This window comes from Acomys russatus, chromosome 7, assembly GCF_903995435.1.
Source record: "Acomys russatus chromosome 7, mAcoRus1.1, whole genome shotgun sequence".
NCBI classification, from domain to species: domain Eukaryota; kingdom Metazoa; phylum Chordata; class Mammalia; order Rodentia; family Muridae; genus Acomys; species Acomys russatus.
Genome location: NC_067143.1, coordinates 24,296,501 through 24,319,741, shown reverse-complemented (window position 1 = coordinate 24,319,741; position 23,241 = coordinate 24,296,501).

The following is a 23,241-nucleotide window of genomic DNA, read 5'->3' as shown; positions in this document are numbered from 1 at the left end:
AATACAAATAATCACTTTTTATACAGAATGGAATTAACAGCAGTGAAACTCAAACCTAAGGGTGTGTGTGTGTGTATATATATATATATATATATATATCTCAGCTTAAAGCAGTAATAACACACGTGACCTCATCATATTGAGACCATTATTCAGTTAATAGACTCCATGTGAAGTAGAAAGCTTATAGCATAGTATGGATTATGTCTCATGTTGACAAAAGCAAAAGTTAATTCTTTGAAGCTTGGCAAACTGATGAACGCTTAACTAGTTGTTCTAGAGTGAAGTGGACCCAAAATGCTGAGATTAGATGGGAGAAATGAACCATTACTACAAAATCCAGACTTTAAAAAGTGAAACAAAATAAAAAAATAAAAAATAAAAAGTGAAACAAGGTAATGTGCTGACATCTCAGTGGATTCAATAACTTACATAAAATGGACAACTTCATTGGAAATCATGACAACTCTGACACATGACAGGACAGAGACTTTGAATAGCCAAATGCCTGCAATAGACATTTAAATTTCCATCTAGCCCAGATGTTTTCAGTTGTGAACTACATGATGCCAAGAACTGGGAAAAGCACAAGTCATATTACAGAGAAGGAGAAGTTTCCAAAATGAGACAACAGGAAAACATATCTCAACTGCTTTTCTGTTCTTTGGCATTTTCATATCTATATAATTTATTGTGATTATCACCCCATTAGCATCTTTTATCCATCTCTGTCCCAATAAACCTCTCCTTTCCAACAAATTTTCCCCTAACCTCACATCACTGTGTGTGTGTCCCATTGTGCTTAGTTAGGGATGCTTAGATGAGGGTCGGTGAGGATCTATTTACTGATGCATGAGCAGAGAGCCGTTCTGTCAGTGAGAAATATGATTAAATATACTACCTAGGTGTGAATGAAACTGCCCATGAACATAAGTATGAAAATAACTTGGCAACTTTAACCTAGAAAACAGATAAATATGTGAAGTAGATAAGTCACATAGATTACATTCAAAGAGGAGTTGTCTAAGAGTGCAAAGTTAACCTTAATTATCAAATTTTGCTTCCTATGATAACAACACATTGGTTAACTTTGGTTAGTCCTTGCTGGCCACACACTTATTTATCCTTATCTAAGGCTACAAATTCTATTAGCTAAATATCTGCTTCAGTTAAACACATTAATTAAAATGCAGAGACCCCAGTATGTATTGTTATCAAATTAAATAAATCAGACACTTCCTCTTGGAGTACTTTGATCAGAGTGAGCCCAAATTTCCATTCTCTACTTTTCTTCCTGTGTCTTCTGTCTCCTTGTTGCTTACGGTGTCTGGCCTGTTTTTCAATCTATCTATTGTATGTGTCTGACTCTCTTTGCTTATGCCTGCTTTAAGCTCTGAATCTGTCCTGTTTATGCCCACTGTCTGTTTCTTACAAAGAGCTTTGTTGTCTGTGAGTGGTTTGAATAGGAATGCCCCCCATAGGCTCATGTATTTGCATGCTTAATCATCAGGGAGTGGAACCACTTGAGAGGCAATAGGAGGTGTGGTCTTGTTGAAGTGGGTCACTGGGAACTGGCTTTGACTTTGACATTTCAAGGGCGCCAGCCAGGCTCAGAGGCTCGCTCTCTCTTCCTGCTGCCTATGGATCCTGGTGGAGAATTATCACCTATTTTGCCAGCACCATGACTTCTTGCATGTCCCCATGCAAGGATGAGAATGGACTGACCCTCTACAACTGTAAGCAAGCCCCAATGTAATGCTTTGCTTTATAAGAGTTGCTGTTCTTCTTCATGGTCTCTTCCCACCAATACAACACTGACTAACACAACTGTGTTTTGAGTACATAACTTAAAGTATTTAAAGTACTTAAAGAGAGTTTTAACAGAGCTTTACAGGGGTTGAAGCTTCATTGACTCCAGGTGACCACAACTGACCTCAATAACAAACAGTACATACTGTCATAAAGTAATGACTGTATGCTATTTTCAGCATTTATGGTGGATATTTATTTTATAAGGCTATTTTCATCCTATGTGCTGCTTCCAGCCAATGATTATCATAGCACATGTGCACACATATGCATGACCCCAGGTCAGGAGCATGGAAGAATATAAACCTATGTATTCACTTAGGTTGTAAAAGCTGATTACATGGGAAATTTAAAGGAAGGAAAGGAAGATTGGTTGTTACATTGTTCTCATAAAGGCAATTGAAGCAAGCAGGCTGAAAACACAGCAAGATAACAGCCTTATGTTTGCATCATCTCTGGGTATATTATTAATTCAGCTGTAAAGTCCAGCAAAGGGTCCCAGTCTCTTAGACTGTAAGAGGTATTTTCATAATGTTCTGTCACCACAGCTATCAATGGTGTTCGGTAGCCATTGCTACATGAGGTGCTACAGAAAAAAAAAAAAACTCCTCAGCTTGCCAGCACTGTTTTTTGCCAAAATACACACACACACACACACACACACACACACACACACACACACACACACACACACACGGATTGGAGGATGGAGTGAAGGTTCAAAGGTTAAGGCAGGACACGGGGAGATGTAGCATGTGGCCAAGGGCGGAGTCCTGTATTAGTGAGCATTGCACAAGTGTCCATGGTAACTCCAGAGCCAGATGATCTCTAGAGTGATGGGTAGCAATGGGGAGGCCTGTGTTTCCAACCACTGGACTCTTAGCAATGTAAGTTTCTTGTTTTATTTGCTTCATCATTTGTTTATGAAAACGAGCCTTTGTGTATAAGGTAAGCCACCAAACTAATGCCATTATTTACTTTATTTTCAGAGTGTAAGAGAAATAAAACACTACACTAGTTTAAATAGACAACGTATAGCCATTGGCCAAATTTGCCTTAAAATGAATGGCAAAAACTTTTTAAAATTCTGATTATGGGGGGCATTCTGCCAACTGATCAAAACCTATTGAACCTAATATGTCCTAAAGTAGAATACTCAATGTTTCTGCACAAGATGGAGAATGTGATCAGGATTCTCAAGCTCACCATTTTTTAAAAGCGTCAAAGAGGATGTCCAAACTACTATAAAAATGGCAGGAAGAGCAGACAAAGAAAAGAAGAGGAGAAACTAGACTCCGTACATATAGAGAATCTTATGGTTCCTGGTAAAAATCCTAATAGGCAGGGTAGTGGCGCACAGCTGCCTCAGACTGGGGTTTCTTCACGTCAGCACAGGCCATGGTACATGGGGATACTTTGTTTCAAAAAAGGAAAAATCTGAAATCAAACAGCAAACATAGAAAGGCTGAGCTCTAATAAAACAAATCCATAAAATTCAAATATAGTTCTGAATACTTATATAAGTTAGAAATTTAGGTAAAAATACTGTTTAAGTATCTCCCAGAAATGAACATTATATGAATAATGTACACATCCAATAATGCACAGCTTATCCCAGGAATGGAGCAATGTCAACAAACAAACAAACAAACAAACAAACTCCAGAAGCAAATGAGATGCCAACACTAGTGCCGTACACTGATGACTTTAGCCCTCAGGAGCAAAAAACATAAGGGTGCTGGGAGTTCAAGGCCAGAGTGGTGGACACACACTCCAGGCAGAGTGACTTAATGAAACCCTATTTCAAAACTGAAAGAAGAGAAGGAGGGGAAGGAGAGAGAGGAAAAGTGGGAGGAGGGAGAGGAGGGAAGAGAACTTTGGATTAGGTTTATCTTGAACATTCATCATGCAAATCAATAAAATTATAAGCACTACAAGAACATAAAAACTGCTTAGAAATTGAAAATCAAAGTACATAACACTAAACTGTTTGCTATGCACATGTCTAGAAACATTACTCATGCAGATTAATAACGTGAGAAATAAATACAGTATTTATAAAGGCAAGTGTTTGAGAAGACCACAAAACACACACACACACACACACACACACACACACACACACACACACACACACACACACAAGAACATCAAGGGACCTTCACACCAGTCCTAGTGGTACATGCATATAACTTCAGCACTCAGAAGGGCTGAAGCAAGATGGTTGTGAGTTCAGTTTGAAGTTAGTTTGGGCTATATAGCATGGCCATACATCCAAAAACTGTTTGATTTCATGAATTAGAGAGTTTTAAGTTAAAGTCTCAAGAAATAGCAGTACAAAACCAATATTTTAGTGAAGAGTTTAAAGACTGTTAGTACCAGGCATTGATTTGTTGCTTTATGGTTTTGCAGTATTGTTAGAAATTCAAACACACGCCCACCATAGGACTCAGTGTCCTACTCCCACACATTTCTCTGAGACTCGTTTTATGCATCAATCCAAACACTGAGGAGGAGTGACCCTATCAGTCACATTGCAAGACACAAGACTAGGGCCCTCTAAATGCCCATGCATTAGTGAGTGGATCAATAAAACACAGTTCACCAATATCATGAAATTCTACTCAATGATAGAAAAAATGAACCACTGGCACACAGCATGCACCCAAAGTAGTTATGCTCAGAGGAAAAATAAAAGCTGTGAAGGGTATAAACAGCATGTTTATTCCCAGCGAGCTTGTCAAGATGACAGAGAGTGGACACTGACACAAAGCAGGTCCTCGCTTTACTGGGGGAAGGGAATAGACACAGAGAGGCAGCATCTCAGAGGCAGCAGCAGATGCATGCTGGTGCTCAGACTCATGGGCACCGTGATCTCAGATGTGGCTTCGCAGCGGGTGGGCTTATGCATGTGCATGGAACTGTACAATTTACATGGATGAACGTTAATGCACAAAAACTGTATATCTCAAAAGTGGAAAAAATATTTCCTTCAGCAATATGAAGGAGCTTATCATACAAATTTGAAATTATTAGAAATTATTTATAAAGAAAAGAATGCTTTGGTATGTCATAATTAAGAGTCAAATACAACCAGGCATAAAACAGAGAGTCCTCAATATCATTTGAGTTAGAAAAATAATAACATCTCAAAGATCAGAGGAAATGTAGTTCTTTAAGTAAATAAATTATGAATAGAGATCCACATAAATGATAACATATAATTTGATCATTTTGTTCACAAGCAAGAGCACGATAGATATCAGCTGGACAAGATTTTCAGAAGTAAACACATTCTTCAATAATCTCAGAGGTAGGTAAATATGTCTATGACTCAAAAATTAGGGAGATAAACTGGGAAAGAATCACTAAATATTATAATAAAAAAGCAGGTGGAAAAAGGACAGGTCTCAACTTAGAAAACTTTACAGTTTATATTACTTGATGAATACTTACTGTTTTTTAGTAACACGTGCCTGTAGAAAGCAGAGAAACTATCTCACAATACGTGCTGTGATATTTTGGCTCTTACGGTCTTTCCAACCCACCTTCAACCATATTCCCTGAGCCTTAAATGTAACTGTGCTTGTGTCATTTGTGGATCCACTGGGGCTGGACTCCTTGTCAGTTGTTGGCTTGATTAGAGCTTCTACTGCTGTGATAAAACACTGTGACCAAAAGCAACTTGGGGAGGAAAGGGTTCATTTCACCCTGAGAAGTCAGGGCAGGAACTCAGGGCAGGAACCTGGAAGCAGGAACAGACGCGTAGGCCATGGGGGGAGTGCTGATCACTGGCTTGCTCTCCGTGGCTTGCTCATTCTGTTTTCTTATAGCACCCAGGAGCAGCAGCATCTCCAATGGGATGGGCCTTATGACATCAAAATTAAGAAAATGTATCAAAGGCTTGCCCACATCCTCATCTTGTAGGGGCATTTTCTCAACTAAGGCTGTCCTCTCTTTCCCAAATGACTCTAACACAGATCACTTTGGCATAAAATCTAGCTATTTCTTTGCTGTTTAATGTCTTTGATGGTGTCAATCTGTTGCAAAACAGAAGGTTATTTGATGAGAAGTAATATCTACACTTATCTGAGTGTACAAGACTAGATATTTAGGATGTACTTGGGACTTTTACTGGCTTAGGGATGTGACAACTGTAGAGTTTTCCTCTCAGATGGTTGGAAGCAAAAGCAAGTATACAGTAAGTCAGGATAACAAACACAGGCTTCCCAGGATTTAAAAGGGTTTGTGTTGTTGTTTTTGTTTTTTGTTTTGGTTTTTTGAGTTAGGGTTTCTCTGTGTAACCTTGGCTGTCCTGGACTCACTTTGTAGACCAGCCTGGTCTTGAACTCACAGGGATTCACCTGCCTCTGCCTCCCAAGTGCTGGGATTAAAGGCATGCACCAAAAGTTTATATTCTGCTTCTCCTAGTGTTGTTGTGATTGATGAGGAAGGGCCCAGCCCATTGTGTGTGGTGCCATCCCCAGCTGGTGGCCCTGGTTCTATAAGAAATCAGGGTGAGCAAGTCATGACAAGCAAGACAGTAAGCAGCACTCTGCCATGGCCTCCGCATCAGCATCAGCCTGCAAGTTATGGCCCTGCTTGAGTGTCCTATCTCACTGCTTTTGATGACCAACTATTGTGTAAAAGCATGAGTGAAATAACCCCTTTCCTCTCCAAGATACTTTTGGTCATGGTGTTTCTGTGCAGCAGTAGTAGCCTCAACTAAGACACGTCTTCGCTTTTTGAAGATCTGAGATATTATTGAAAATATTAAAGGAGATTACATGGCTTGGTCTGAAGATCAGAAGCTCCAGTTGGCCTGCAGTGAGGAAGATGGTTGGATGGTCAGGAGATAACAGTGAATATGAGAGGTGATTTGAGCTGTGGGGAAGAATCAGAAAGGGTTATATGTAATCAAACGGGAAAGACAAATACCACCTCTCCAAAAAGGCTGGCCTTGCATTGTTGGATCCGACCAACCTTAGGCCAATGTTTGTTTTAATATGTTTTGTCTGTATTGAATAGATGCAAGCTTTTTTCTTGTTTCCTAAACAATATAATATTGCAACTATTTGTGTAGTAGTTAGGATACTTAAGGAATTGTGGGTAAACAAGCTATGACTTACGGTATGCATGAGAATATTCTACTTATATGCCTTTTAGTACAGCACCCTGGACGCATGGATCCTGAGAGCAGAAATGTCAAGGGACTATTGGGGGACTTGAAGAACATTTTAATGAAACCAAAGGGTTTTGTCTTGGGCCTGCACAGCTGTCTGATAGGTGGTACTTTGAAGTCACAGGATCAAGTCAACAGCGCCATTTCCTAAGCAGATATTCCAGGACATGAAGACTCCTCAGGACAAAAGACCACTGATCACTGCTTTCAATCAATCACCTTCCACCTACCCCCGCCTCCCAAATATCCCTAAACTGTATGACAGACAGGCGAATTTGGATTTTGAGTCTTTCACTGCCATCTTTGGCCTCCTTGCAAATAAACCCTTCCTCTTTTACAAAACTCATTCCAGTACTGCGATAGTGTGGGGCAGAGTTGACCTGGCATGGCAACCAACCCTAAGATGAAGAGCAGCTAAGAAAGGAAGAAGGGAAGGAAGCGAAGCCATTTTGTCTTCCTGTTGGGCACCGGTGCTCTCTAGAGCCATCTCCATTGCTTTTCATCTTTAGTTCATATTTCCTAAAGGTGGGAATCTCCTTTCTAGATTCATCCCATAGTTGTGTCACTTCCCTGTGTCCTTGGCCCTGCTAAAGAGCAGGCCAGGCTTTTAATCGGCGCCATTGCCCCTGCTTCAGCTTTCTACTCCTGGATCTGCTGGTAACTCAGCAGCTTCAGCTGAAAACCAGCACCATAAGCGTGAAAAGAGCTAATCCTTTTACTGAGACACGTTCGTTCATTCCAGAGGGTCTCAGCGTCAGGCTGGGATCTTGCTCTGATCACTGTCAAATGCTTTTTGGTGCCATCCTCTGCAAACACCAGGTCGAGTTTCGAACAGAAGTTCCTGCCTTAAAGTCATATGAGGCATGGGGTTGGGGGGGGGGGGAGGACAGCAGCATCCATATCTGGACAGCCTTAAGCAATTCTTATCCCCATGTCCATGTCCTGCAGCTCTACAGGACTCCAAAGTGCCCATTCAAAAGAGCCATTTTGAGCAGGGTTTCTTTACCAGCAGGTTGGAAAGATTCTAACACATTTCCAAGTATGTTAGTGATAAATCAATAATAGCCCACGCCGCCTGATCATGCTGACCTTCAGGGTTGTCTGAATAGGTTCGACTTACTGTCTACCCTGCCTGTGATGCTCTAGGATTTAAAACCTAATTATGAAAATGCATTTGAATAACACAGAACCACGTGAGAACAACCTTGCATCAATTCAAGCCTCTGCTCCTCAGCTGTTTCTACCAAGTCTAGTGGTATAGGGGTGGCCACAGATGTGTGGGTAATTCATGTCAAGAACCTACTTCCAGTCCTGAAGCGCAATCTGAGGAACTGGTCCTGAGTGGATATGTGTCATAAAGCTGAAGGCTGTTTCCCTTTTGGTGAAAATGTGGTTCTGTGGAAGCACCTGTGACTCACCTACCAGGTGTCCTCACATGGAAATAGAAAGAACCCAAGAAACTTAAGTTATAATGGTCAATTTCCAGGGGTTGCTGATCATCCATGACAAGTCATTCACATGACCTCACCAGAAGCGGAGGGCTGCAGAGATAGGGCCACGCCCTTCACTCCTCGAGGTCCATCCACTATTATTTCCCTCCACCTGTACACACCATTAGGGGAGAAACAATGAAAGCATAATGTCAAAATCCACTTGGCGGTGTCATAACCCCTGTGTAATATGACACAATGTAAATTCCAATTACACAGTGTGCTTTAGTCGGGAAGACCAGAGGCACTAGGGAGAGCTCTCCATAATTAACAGTGAGCTCAGTCCAGAGCAGCACAGTACAGCTCGAAGGTGTCAGCATTTATGTCCGTTCTGAGGACAGCCCTCCTATGTAAATATAAAAGGATAATTACTCCAGGGTAAAAAGTGAAGCAGGCAGTGTTTACTGCAGGGATGAGTGGAGGTGGGCTTTTGAATGTACAAAGCCACCAGGCACCAGGCAGCAGGCAGTCACTTCAAAGCCAGACACAGCTAAGTGCAAAGCTGAGCCACTCAGAAACCTTTCACCTAGAAACAACTGGCAGCTGCTGGACTTATGCAGCCTGGAAGTCACCTGAGCTGATCTGTGGATGCTCTCCCCATCTCTTCTTAAACATAAGCAAAAGGGGACATGCTGGCAAGAAGCTGCCTCATCAGCCGCTTATGGAACAAACCAGGCCCAACATTACAAACACCATCGCAGAAAACTGGGCAGGAACCAGGCAGCACCTGAGGCAGCAGTAATTGCGTTGTATGGTAACTTGTTCCTGCCTCCTACCTGCTTTGGGAATGTAAGCCACCGTGCTCGCCTGGCAGGAGCTGGAGCCATAGACTCCATCAGTCTGGATGAGGCCAGGAGCAGCTTGAACACCCCCCCCCCTCCAACTCATGTCTCTTTCGGATGAAGCCACGGTGTGTCATGACTCTACCTTGAGCCTGCAGGCCTGGGATAAGGTGGTTTCCTGCCATTTTTGCATAGCAAATATGCTTAAAAGAGTAAAAAATAAATAAGTGCAAGAAATATGTTGTTCTAATATGCCTTCAAAGAGAACTTGGAGAACAGGCACCTAAAGGGAGAAAGAGTGGGAGGCGAGAAGAGAGGGAGAAGGGAAGAATGAGGGACAAGGAAAAGTGAAAAAGAAAGTGAATGTATTTTGTATACAGCAAGTTTGCTTTGTTTTTCAGCCAGTCGCATTTTCTCTAAGATGTGGTGATATCTATGGACGTGCCCCCTCCCTGCTGTTATTATTTTACACACAGGCTTAAGAAATCAGGACAAACTTCCTCAGCTCAAAATTAATGGTATTCTGCAGGAACGCTCACCCTGGAATGCCCTAAAACTCCATTTATTTCAAAACCTAATAAAATACGAGAGTAGCCCTGTTTATTCAGGGTTATTTACTGGAAAATTAGCATTCAGTCAAAAAAACATATATTTACAGAAGCAATTATCAGATCCAAGAGGAAAACAACGGAAATGAGTTCTTTTATCCAGCCTTTATTAGTGACAGCTCATGACCAGCTATAGGCATAAGGTGTCTGGCAAGCCAATGAGAGTGTTTTTTTTTTTTTTTTTTAAATAATATAAGCCTAAGCTTACAAAAAGACTAAAATGTTCTATATAATTTCCTGGTCGTCATTTTCTAATTAGTAGCATTCTGGAAGTACTTTTGAAATACCACACATCCGGAAGACAAATTTTTCACCTATTTCTAAGATATACAACTAAATCTAAACGAATTCCAACTGATGCAGGTGACAGAGTGAGTGGCTAAAAGATGCCGTAGGTCTCCAGTCTTATTTGTAGTGTGTGTAAGGTGTATGACCTTAAGCAAGTAACTTAACCTCGCCGCGATTCTTCCTCTGTCAACGATGGACAATGATATCAATTTGTGAGGGTACACGAACTAGAGAAAACATGCGCAGGGTATGGAGCGCAGTGCTCTGCCAGCAATCGCCATCCAGTTGTTTCTTGCTTTAATTAGTACAGACAGAATTTAGGAGGAAAAGTGGCTATCGCCTGCTTTTTATGTAGGTAAATAACAACAACAACAAAAAAAGATCTTGATGAAATCCATTAGGATGGTCTTCTCAGCTTCAGGCAACAGATCTAAGAGACAGGCAGCAACTTTTACTTGCCTCAAGATAATGTAAGTCGCGTAAACAGACATGAGACTTACTCCGCTGTGGATCTATACGCCTGCCTGTCCCCAGGGACAGAGTGTATACGTAATTTGAGGCGTCTGTTACTGTCGTAATTGGGAACGAGGAAAGCTGTCCTTGTGTAGAGAGGGAGCGGGGGCTCTCTGCAATGTCAATGAGGTACAATCAGAATGACATTTCCAGCATAATGTTGGCCAATTAGATGTTAGAAATATGTATGCACCACTCCGAACCACCTGTCATGTCTCTGGGTTTCTAATGGGGAAGAGGAGGAGGTCACCAAAAGGAAAAGCAGAAATTGTGGAAACTGTGACTATAAAGATGAGGTTGGTTGCGATCAGCACGCGGAGGAAGTCCTAGCTAAAGCCGCTGCAGAACCATTTCCCTGAGAATTGCCAGAAGGGCCCTCATTGCCCAGGCTTCTGAAGGGTTTCTAGGCTTCAGAAAGAATTTTAAGAATGCCCCGCTGACAGCTTAATCAAGGAATGCCACAATTCACTTCAGAGGCAGCCAGGGTTGCTAACCAGCCTCTTCCTGTGCAGCCACCAAAAAAAGAAGGGGAAAAGTCTGTGTTCTTCCAATGAGGGTTTTTTTTTTTTTCAGAAATGAATTATGCCATTAAGTGCCAAGAAGAAAATTAGCTATGAGCTTTTAAATTTAAAATGATCCCCTTTTTAATTGTAAAACAGTGGCACTTAACTGCTATTGATCCTGCAGAGACGCATTAGGGAACAGGGTCACCATAACTGTTAATATTCAGAGCTTAGTAAAAGAGCATCAAAGGACATTTTAATGTCACAGACTTTCTCAGGGAGTTTTTAAAGAAGGTTTGGCTCAGCCAGCCTATGAATGAAAAGGACATGAGGTAGACAAACGTAGAAACAAATGTGATAGCAATTTTTTTCTGCTAATCAAATCATAACTCAAGATTGATTTTTTTGGCAAAAGTTTATGTCATATAGATTTCCAAGGCTGGTCGACATTTAAAAGTCAGAGTATACATTTCCTATAGACTGGGACGTTTTCAGATGATCATCCAATGGGGAATTTTTTGTTTATTTTTGAGAACACCAGTGTAAGAGAGCTTTCCCTTCTGGGGAAGCCCATTCAGCTCGCGCACGCTTCAGCACAGCACGGAGGAATGTGAAATGTCACGGGCGTTTTTATTTCTCTCTGCAAAGTCTGTCCTGTGCTTTTGAAAATTTTTATTGGATGAGGCATAAACCGAGGTGAGTGCTCAGGTTTTTTTTTTTTCCAAGGTAGGCGTTACATTTTTAGGATGTGTTCAAAGGTGGTTTTCTTCCTTTGGTAGGACCGGGAAAGGCTGAGTTTGTAGCATCCTCTGCTTGCAGCTCCTTGGAAGCCTTTGTATGTCACATTGTAAGGGCTGAGGGAGGCGCTGGCCTCCAAAGGCCAAGCCCTATTTCAGAGTGTTGAGGAGCTAAATGTGACTGCTTTGAGCTCAAAATTCTGTATTCATTTATATGTTTAAAGCAGTCAGTTTGTTGTCTTTACCAATGCCATCGCTCTGTCCACTAAGGGGTTCCTGTTACAATAGTTTCATCACTCTTGGTATCTAGTTCAAACACAATATCACAACGTAGTCACCTACAAAAACACATGTTGGGATGTAACCTTTTTAGGTAAATAAAATCTAACAGGAATTTGAGGGTCAGAGACGGCAGGGGGAGGGGGCGGGGAGATTAACCAAAGAAAATAAAGGGGTTTATCTGAATGATTCATGTTTCCATTTTCAAAAGGGAGTATTTTCTCCTATGTGGCCTACCATGCCATGATGTTCTCGGGAACCCGTGGAAACGGTTGGAGAGCCATGGGCTTAGAGAGTGTAAGTGACCTTATATATGTGTAGATGTGTATCCTCCTGGACCTTGGGGTAGGAATTAAGGAAGCCATTCCTCCCAGGCTACAAAGCAGTAAAACCTGAGAAAAGATAGGTAAGAAAACAGAGTGTTCTGTTATGATGTCCTGAGGGAGTTTTGAGCAGAGGAGATGATCTCACTGGCATCTTAAGAGACAGTCACAGTCACCCAAGAGCACCACTCAGGGACTAAGGCTCAGCAGATGAATCTCGACTGGCCAAATGAAGGCTATGGCCTTAGGACACTTGAGACAGGAAGTAAGAGCATGCTCCTTCAAAGGTCTGAGGCTGAGTGAAAACCCAGGCTCTCTTAGTTTGCAATACTGCTGCTATGAAGAAACACCGGCGATCAAAGCAACTTGGGGAGGAAGTTTACTTAGCTTACATTTCCATATTGCTGTTCATCATGAAAGGAAGTCAGAAAGGAACCCAAATGAGGCAGGAACCTGGAGGCAGAAACTGGGTGCTGTTTACTGGCGTTGCCCCACTGTGCGTGCTCAGCCTGCTTTCTTGTAGAACCCAGGACCACCAGGCTAGGGATGGTCCCATCCACCACAAGCCTGGGTCCTTCCAAATCAATCACAAATTCAGAAACTCTTCTACAGCCTGACCTGTAGCCCAGTCTTACGGATGCATGTTATCAACTGCGGTTCCCTCCCCTCAGATAACTCTAACCTGTTTCAGCCCTTGCGGAACCAAGTCATAAGGCAATTTCCATATTTCTACCATCCAAGTTTTTTCAGGATGTGGTATCTTGTACAGGAACTTGAAGCCTAACCCCAAAATGACAGTGAGGGTTGAGGATTGAAAAGAACCAAATTTCTGACATGCAGAATCCTAGGAGCAGGATCAGTGTGCTACGGAGGGTTTGTGATATGATTACAACTTAAAACTCACAGTTCCAGAAAAACTAAAATGCTCTCAGCTGCACAGGACTAGATGCTATGACTATGATGTTGTCAAACCTACTGCCTCTGCCTCGCCCCAGGCTGCTTGAAAGTCCTGTTATCAGCCAGTGGGCTCTTATCTCCTTTCGGGCTAACTAATCCTCAGTTTAGAAAACCTCCGTACAGAACCAGGTGCCTTAGTTTTACCTCCTCTCTGTGTTGCACAGAGAGCCTTTGCCTTTCATCAACAGTGAGCACATGGAAGGTGGGGAAGCCAGCAAGGAAGACAGAAGCCAAGTCACCTCATACGGAGGGCTGAGGATTTGGCACCATGAATTGAACTGGAGAACCAATCAAGTGTCTGCAGCAGGGCTGAGATGTGATCAGCTTTGTTATGATTTTAACTGGAGTTTCTTTTTAAACACATGCAGACCCTTATACACAAATTCTCAGAAAAAAAGCACTTCCACCCCCAGCTCCACAAATATGTATGTGTGTGTGTGTGTGTGTGTGTATATGTGTGTGTGTATGTGTGTGTGTGTGTGTGTGTATGACCTGAGAAAGCTTTTGATATGTCAGCCTGTATGTTTTTATAATTATTTATGTATGTGAAAATATATACAAATATGTGATATACTCCTACCAACTAGAATATACACTATAGAGTCATTAAATACTGGTATAGTATGTCAATTTATAATTTCATACATATAATATTATTTACAAAGGAATGAGAGAATTAGGAAGAAGTAGAAAAGAAATAACATTAATTAGTATGGTATATACCACGATCCGCACTTGTTTTCTAAATTCTAATTGTTTCTTGCTCACTTTTACAACTTTCAACTTATCTTTTTCTGTAAACAGTATAAGATTCTAAGGAAGACTAACTAATAATATATGCAAATATGCTTTCAAAAATTGAATAGAGCTCCTATTAATAAAGATATATGTATATTTATCATACAAGGAAATTTGAATGATAATCCAGCATGTTCTTACATTGTTTCCTACAAACTAAGAACAATTTAAAATAATGACGAATTGGCTGTATGAAGTGTGATTGTGTGTGTGTGTGTGTGTGTGTGTGTGTGTGTGTGTGAAGCAAAGGGAATCACAGTAAAACACTTAACAAAACTATACCAGAAAGATACAAGACATGAAATTCCTGTAACTAACTGGCTGTCATGGTTCAGATAAGTAATGGTCCTTACAGTCTGGGAATTTGAACACTTGGTCCCCAGTTGATGCCATTCTTTGGAGAAGTCTAGGTTTAGACTCTCTGGAGGAGGCGTGTCAGTGGGTGTAGTCTTTGAGAGTAAAATGCCTCACCCACTTGCAGTTTGTTCACTGTCCTTTCTTACTGTTTATGGTTAAAGACTTGCCAGCTTCATGTGCCTGTCACCATGCCTGCCACACGTGGCTGGGCCTCACCCCATGATAGTCTCTGGTTTCTCTGGAACTGTCAGCAAAAGTAAAACCTTTTCCTAAGTTTCTTTAGGTCATAGTGTCTTATCACAGCAACAGAAAGTAACTACTACATGGGCTAATAATTCTAGACAGAACAAGGTAAAAAAAATATAATTCCCTAATTCTGGTGGTTTAAAAGAGGCAATTTTAGAAGAAAATTTAAGTATATTACAATGTTTTCAAAACCCCAAGCTACTGGTTTAAAGGAGCTGAAGGAACATGCTTTGCATATTCCAAACACACATTTTTCAAATGCCAAATCTCACTTAGAAACAAGAAAATGTGCTTTTTAAAGGAATTTTTATAATCTAGAAGTTTATATAATAGTTCATATTTTGTAGAAGTTAAAGAGGATGGAGGACACCAAGAGAACTTGGCCCACCAAATCTACTACCAGGGCTCACAGAGACTGGCAAGCCCAGGGTCCGCAGGCATGTTAGGGTTGTTAGCCTGGTGTTTTTGAGTGACTCCTAACAGTGGGAGCAGGTGTATCTCTGACTCTTTTTTTCTGCTATTGTGACTCTTCTCCTAATTGGTTGCCTTGTCTTATTGTATCTTGTTTTGTCCTATTTGGATATTACCTCTTGGAGGCCTGCTTTTTTCTGAAGAGGAAAAAGAGGAGGAGTTGATCTGGGAGAGAGGAAAAGTTGGTGCAGAGGAGTTGAGGGAGTGGAGGAAGGGGAGCCTGTGGTTAGGATGTATTGTTGAAAGAAGAATATTTTCAATAAGAAAATTTAAAGAATATTAATTAAATACTCAAAAACATAGCTTCATATATTTTATGCTTCAACACTTGATAATCTCCCTTTAGTTGATAAATAGAAAATACTAGTACACGCAATAGTACATTAAAGAAAGTAGATCAAAATTTTTATTTTGTGTATCTTTGTACACGTTTCTAGTTCACGTGAACATACTTCTTGAGTTCTTCAATAGGCAGGAAGTCATGCTTTTCACTTATATGATGTAGAAATCAAACCACTAGTGGGGCCTTTAGAACTATGACAGGGTGAGGAGTGTGGACAGGGCAGAGTGAACAGGAGGAGATGTTTAGAATGCTCTCTGCAGACAAGTTCGATCCCTGAAACAGGCTCTAAGCAAACCCAGTGTTGAAATTCTGGTCTCTTTGCAGATTAATAGGAGCTAGTCTGACAGTTAGGAGGCAGCTAGATGGACCAAGTGGAAAAGGTGTTCATTTGTCCTCCAGCCATGAATTCAATACCCACAAGCATCTCTATCCTCCGAGCCATGAGGCACTCAAACATTTTGAGGAGTGAGAAGAGACTTTCTTTCTTTTCTTCTTCTTTACTTTACAGCCCTGTAGGAAGTTCCCCTCCCTTCCCTCTTTCCAGGCCTTCTCTCATTTTCCCTCCTCCTCCTCCCCTCCATGTCCCTCCCTATCACTTTACCTCCCTTCCTCCTGTGCCCCTCTCCCTTTCTTCTCAGAAAAGGGAAGACTTTCCATGGGTACTAACCCACTTGGCATGTTGAGTAGGACTGGGCCCATCTTCATCTATTGAGGCTAGGCAAGGCTGTCCACTTAGGGCAAAGGGATCCAAAATCAGGCAAGAGAGTCAGAGGCAGCCCCTGCTCCTGCTGTTAGAAGCCCCACATGAGGACCAAGGTGTACATATGTGTGGGGTGCCTAGGACCCTCCCACCGATGCTCTTTGGTTGGTGGTTCAGACTCTGTGAGGCCCTATGGGTCTAGGTTAGTTGATTTTTGTAGAGTTTCTTATGTCCCTGACATCTCTGGCTCTTTCAGTCCTTCCTTCTCTTCTCTACCATAATATTCCCTGAGCTCTGCCTGTGTGTCTCTGCCTCTGTTTTCACCTGCTGCTGGGTTAAGCCAGTTAGATGACTGTTAGGCTAGGGAGAAGGGACTTTATTATCATTTTTTAATTATAAAAAGAGGGACAATAGACAAACATAAAATGTTTAATGAATGGAAGTTTGATTGCCACTCTTGGTTGTCAACTTGACTACACCTGGAATTAACTAAAAACCCAAGTAGCTGTACACACCTGTGTAGGATTCTTAGTTAATTGGATCATTTAAGGTGGGAAGAGCCACCTCAAATCCAGTATTGAGTTTCAAAGACCCACTGTAAATCTGGGCCAGACTTATTAGGCAGCCTATTTATAAAAGACATGGAAAAAGTAAGATTTTGATTTTTCCCTGATGGCCCTCACTCTCACTGGAAAAATCCATATATCCTGCCACACAGGCATTCTTTCAGTGGTATCAGAGCCTACTTCTTCAGGATTCCAATATGTACTGAAGACCAGCTGAGACATCCAACCTAATAGAATGAACAACTATTGGTACTCAAACTTCTATCAGGAAACAACCATTGTTGAACCAGCTGATCCACAACCTCTAAGCCACTTAAATTGTATTAATTAGATTAATAATTGTATGTATGTATGTATGTATGTATTCATCCTGTCAGTACTGTTCCTCTAGTGAATCCTGAAGAATACAGAAAGTATTTGTTTAGAATGAAAGAAGAGAGCACAAGTGTGTTGAGTCTGGGAAATGCAGTTCATTGTCAGCAGTAGCTAAAGGACAACAAGGCCTCTCATTAGTCACCTAGATTGCTGCACGAACAGCACTAGCAGCACTCACAGCAACAGGTACAAGGAGCCACATGGCTTAAGCTGCATAAGCTTTGCAGGAAAGCTTCATTTCTTAACAAGAATTCACGATAAGCTCTGGGTCCCCTTTCATTCAATGCAAGAGACCCAGGCGAGGTTCTGTAAAAAGACAGAAATGCCTGGCTTCTGGTAAGGAGAACTGTTTTTGCAGAATGAGATTGGGGCTTCTAATTCTTCCCTGTATGCCTGCTTGCTTCACCTGACACTCTGTGTTTGAGTAGTTAAAATGCCCAAGTGCGGGCTAGTGAAGGTGGGTTTCCAGCCATGCTCACATCAGTTCTCGTGGTGCCAAGATCACAGATTACATTTCACCCAAGTCTGACAGTTTGGAGCTGTCTCCTAGTTGCAGGTGACAGCTTTAGGCCAAGTCACAGGACTTCAAGTGTGAGGAAAGGAGTTGATTGACCCAAATCTACTGCTGATGAGAGTCGGGAAGTCCTAACACCTTTCTGTCTGTTCTGACAGGTCAATAACATTGAATTTGCACCTCAGAGGTAGAATGGTGTTTAAAAAATAATCAAGTAGCTTCCGTAGCTGACAACCGAACAAGTCGGAGAGTGTGATAAGGCTGTGAATTGTCCATTCCAGCCTCCTAGTCAGGAAAGCTGAGGTTCAGAAAGCCGCAGTGTGCAGGTGGTGGCCAGGGTGTGTGTGTGTGTGTGTGTGTGTGTGTATGTGTGTGTTTGTGTGTGTGTGTTTGTGTGTGTGTTTGTGTGGGGGGTGGACAAGCAGAAAGGAGACAATGATGAGATGTAGAGCATCAGAAGTCCAGTACTCACCTAGAAGTAGGGAGTAGGCTCCACGAAGAAGGGTTGTTATACATCTGAAATTAATTTTTAACTTGAAGTTATATATTTTGTTTGCTAGATCTGGAAGCATTAAAAGTGTAAAGCCAAATTTAAAAGAAGGGGAGACCCTAAATTAGCCAGGACTGTTCAGTTCCAAGAAGCAGAAAACTATGCCAAACTAGTTAAAACGAAAATGAAAATAAATAAATGCTGCACAAATAAACGGTTGATTGCTTTGCTTTTTTTATAATGATGATAATACAATTCATTTAAGGAGTAGAAAAATGCTGGGAAATGGGGTCATGCTTATAGACAATTAAAAAAAAAAAAAAACCCACAGATTTATAGACCAGAAAAACAAAAATAAACCTTGATCCTTACCTTCTACTGTGCACAATAGCTAGTTTGAAATAGACTATAACCTTAAGTATCAATGCCTCTAAAGCCCTAATGGAAAGCATAGAGGGGCACATCTATAGCACAAACCACACAAGAATTTCTCAGGATACATAAGAGGAACAGTGTTTAAATGAGAAAGGGGATAAATGGCAGTTTCAGATTGAGTTCCCTGGCGTGGTGGCGCACGCCTTTAATCCCAGCACTCGGGAGGCAAAGACAGGTGGATTGCTGTGAGTTCGAGGCTAGCCTGGTCTACAAAGAGAATCCAAGACAGCCAAGGCTAACACAGAGCGACTCTGTCTCGAAAAACCAAAAAAAAAAAAAAAAAAAAAGATTGAGTTCCCTTCAGGCACACACAGAGTGGGCCATTCTTGTGTGAGACATTTATTGAGTGAGTGTTTGTAAGACACATCTATAAGGACAGAAGGCAGGCAGAAAAGGCAGAGCAGGAACTTAAAGGAATGGGACCAGCTGGGGTTCAGTCTCTGCAGCACACTGGGCACTTCAGTGTTGTCCCATGTGGAGATTAGGGGACAGGCTTCATGTATCCTATAAGCCAGTCATTTATCCAACCCACTCCAGAAGAGAGCATGGGCGGCCTCTAGATGAGATGGGTCCTTTGCATGAGGATAGTTCCAGAAAGGCTGTTGCTAGAAGCTTTATAACCAACAAACACAATAGCTAAATATGTAGGCTATCAAGAAAAGGGATCCAGTGTGGTCCCCAGTAGCATTTACTATCATTGGAACTCAAAGTTAAATATTCCCTAATAGCAGATGATGATGCCATGAAGGAAATAGGTTGCATGCAGAAAGAAACTGTTTGCACAGGTGAACCTGACTAAGGGCTCACAACCAGCAGATAGAGACATCCAACAACTAGAAAGCCAAGCAAGCCAACTTTAAGTGGACATGTTATAGACATAATGCCTAATAGTACAACAATGATTGGCAATAGAAAACACTGGCAAGCATGTGCTGCTCATAGGAGTGTAAAGTGAGACAGTCATTTTGAAGGTAGCAATTTTTATCAAATCTACCTATTTACTTATCTCACAAAACTAAACTGTATTCTTAACTATTTACCTTCCTCATAATACACAGTGAAGAAAAGCATATACAAAGACATTAGATTACACACATTGACTTTTGTCTACAATCACTCAAACTCAAAAATATTGTACAGATGAAAACTCTATGAAAAAAGAAATGCTAGGCGAAACATGTGTGAGCTGCAAAAACACTTGTGTGAAGAGAGACACAAAGGACTGGCCATCTCACACTCTTAAAATGTGATTTTTTCAAGAACACTCAAGGGCTAAAGGGAAGATGTGAGCATCTCCCAGGGATGGGGAAACAGACTAGATTTTGAAGGTGGACTGGGATGGGTGAGGTTGGGAATAGGAGGGATTAGGAGGTGAGGGAGGGGGAAAATACTGGGAAAAACCACTAGAATTGTGGGGCATTTTGGGGAGTGAGGTGGAAACCTAGTGTAATAGAAACGCCATGGAATCTATGAGAGGAACTCTAGGAAAAACTCCTAGTAATGGGGGGCAGGGAGCCTGAGCCAGCCATCTACTGTAACCAGGCAAGACACCAAGTGCAGGGATTGGGACACAAATCTTCTACCTATAGTTGTCCGGCTGCTGGAATCGGAGCCTAGCAGAACCATCAAACAGACCCAAGAGACTTCATCCAGCAACTGATGGGAGAAGAGGCAGAGTCCCACAGCCAAACATTAGGCAAAGTTTGGGGAGTCCTGGGGAGGATAAGGAGGAAGAACCAGTGGAACCAGAGGATAGAGAGCGCAGGCCACAAAATCAACTAACCAAGACTCACAGGGGCTCACAGAGATCAAGAACCCTGTAGGGGTCTGACCCAGGTCCTCTGCATAAGTGTTACGGCTGAGTAACTTGGTATTCTAGTTGGAATCCTAACCACAGGAGTGGAAACTGTCTCTAACTCTTTTGCCTACTTGTAGGACTCTTTTCCTCCTAATGAGTTGTCTCTTCCAGCCTTACTGTGATGGCCTATGCCTGGTCTATTGTTGCTTGTTATATAGTATTTGGTTGATGTTCCTGGGAGGTCTGTTCTTTTCTGAGGGAAGGTAGAAGGAAGGTGGATCTGGGGGAGAGGGAAGGTGGTGGGGAGAGACTTGAGGGAAGGGAAGAGAAGGAGGGGGAACGGGGGTCAAGTTATATGAGAAAATACTCTTTTTTTAAAAAATAAAATAAATAGAACACTCAAAGCCAGGCAGTGGGAGAGAGAAGTCAGAACAGTGGTGGCTTCTGTCATGCAGCACATGGATGATTGTAAAGGTCCATGGAGGAACTTTGCAGGGTAACAGAAACACTGTGCCTAGAAAGAAGAGGCTGGTAATGAGAGGGGATGCTTTTTACCAAGTCATATGAAAATGTAACTTAATATGTCTTCTATTACAATGAAAATTATACCTCATTAACTTGTATGGGTTCATATGAGGAAAATTACAAGGCCTCACTTGTGATTTGAGTAGTTCTAATAAGAACATCTCCCAATTCTCCTCCCCTTTTCTTTCTTTCCTCTCCTGGCTTCTCCACTGACAACCTTTTTCCTTCCCTTCCCTTGTCACTCTTCCATTTATTCTGGCTCTAATGGCCCCAAAGATGCTATAAGAGAACTCTCGCCAAAGCATTGGGGACTGGGTATGAACGGTATGAACCATGATGTTGAAAGTATAGCGTATTTACTGAACTCACTCAGTTAAGAGAGGAGAGAGGGTACAGCGGGCTCCCTGATTTCAAATGGATACGGTGGCAAATGGGCAGTCTGTGCAAGGTGCCCCTGGAGTGCTGAGACTTAGAGTTGACTTTGGATCCCCAGGAGTAAATGGCCAATTTGGGAATTGCCCTCAGCCAGTTTAAGAAAATGTTCACATAATACTTAGGATTGCTCATTTATCTAGAAGTTCATTGCTGTTTTTATAAAAGCCACGATAAGCCTTAAAAAAATATCACAGGCAAGGGTTTTGAGACAGACACAGTATTGATTTTTCTCTCCGAAGAGGTCACACTGAGAAAATGGAATCAGGTCTGAGCAGGACAGGGAATGACTTGGAGGTTTTTGTAGAGACAGCACTAGTGTGTAGCCAGAAAGTAGAGCTGGCTTCTCCTTCACAAACCTGATTCCAGTGCCTCCTGCTCCCCACTTACAAATGTCCTGCGAGTCTTATAAGAAGCCATTCACTCTGCAGTTCCTAAATAACATCCACCCGTCAGCCACCCTGGGCATCAGCCAGCTGGGAATATGCTCTTTTTCATGCATATTTTCTTTTCTTAAACTAAAAGCTATTTCCTACATTTGTTCTTTCCCTGACTCAGAATTTACTCATCTTAACTCCTGTGACAGCTAACGTAGGCACGTCCGTCTTTTTGAGTGAATTGACAGAGGCCAACTGTGCAGGAAAGCTTGTTTACTCCTAGTGCTTCCCTTCATAGGCACCAAGCCCAGCCCTCCTCCCCTGACTGTGAGCCAAGGTGTTTCGCTCATGATGACAATGCTATGGCTGCCCCAGGTTTGACTATGAGAAACTCTCCCTAGATCATCGTTTCTCAACCTGTGGGTCACAACCGCTTTGAGGGTCAAAAGACTTTTTCATGTGGGTTCCCTAAGACCATTATATTATGATTCGTAACAGGAGCAAGATTACCGCTATGAAGTAGCAACAAAAATAATTTTACGGTTGGAGACCACCACAACATGAGGAACTGTATTAAAGGGTCGCAGCATTAGGAAAGTTAAGAACCATGAAAGTCTATATGACTTTCTGAAGTGTGGACTAGGGATGGTTGCCCTCAGCATATCAGGCACCATCCAATCTCTGAGGGCCAGAGTTAAAGAAAACAAGAAACTAAGGAACAGTTGTCTCTCTCTTCCAGAACTGGGGCACCTGTTTTCTCCTCCCCCTTGTCTCCAATAGCACACTAAGAGATCTCTGGGATACCAGGCCTTCATCCTTGAGTTGAGAATGGCATTGTTAACTTGCTCAGCTCTGAGACTTTAGACTAGTTGGGAGCTGTTGGGATGCCCCATTCCTATGTATCTCTCTATATCTTGCTGTTGCTCCATTCTTTATAGGGAATCCAGGCTGGACACGCTTCCATCTTTTCTTCCATGGTCATCTTGTTCCTTAGAGGACAACAGGATGAACATGCTGAGGATGGAGACTGCCTCTAAACTATTCCGCAAGGCTTGAACTACTGCCCACAGGGTACATCTTAGTTCTGGACGTAAGGCTTTGAAATTGCTGTTGTTGTTGTTGTTACAAAAGCTGTGTACTTACATTTCTTTATACATTGACCCTGGCTTCTTTTGTGTCACAGCAGCAGAACAGTGAAGCACAAAAATTTCTACTTAATATTATATGGAACGCAGACTTAAATGCCATCATGTCCTTTCCAGAGCAAGCCGATCCACCCTTGGCCTGCCCTAGCACCTTCCTCTGCTTCTCCTCAGGGTAGTAAGTCTTGAGCATGCTCCTTG